Here is a 225-nt window from a genome sequence, read left to right as displayed (position 1 = left end):
TAATAATAATAATAATAATAATAATAATAATAATAATAATAATAATAATAATAATAATAATGAAATGTACACCCACAACCCACTTACCAACAATATCCAACCCCTCCACTCGATACCTAAAGAAATCACGCGACACCTAATCCCAAATCCAATCCAAAATCATCGTATAGCGAGTAGGACGTCGGTAAAAAATCGTGCTACGTGATCCAACACAGCTTATCGGGC

The sequence above is a fragment of the Apis dorsata genome, unplaced genomic scaffold, assembly GCF_000469605.1.
Source record: "Apis dorsata unplaced genomic scaffold, Apis dorsata 1.3 scaffold_73, whole genome shotgun sequence".
Lineage (NCBI taxonomy): Eukaryota > Metazoa > Arthropoda > Insecta > Hymenoptera > Apidae > Apis > Apis dorsata.
The sequence above is the reverse complement of the archived record's forward strand: the minus strand, read 5'-3'. Positions refer to the sequence as shown.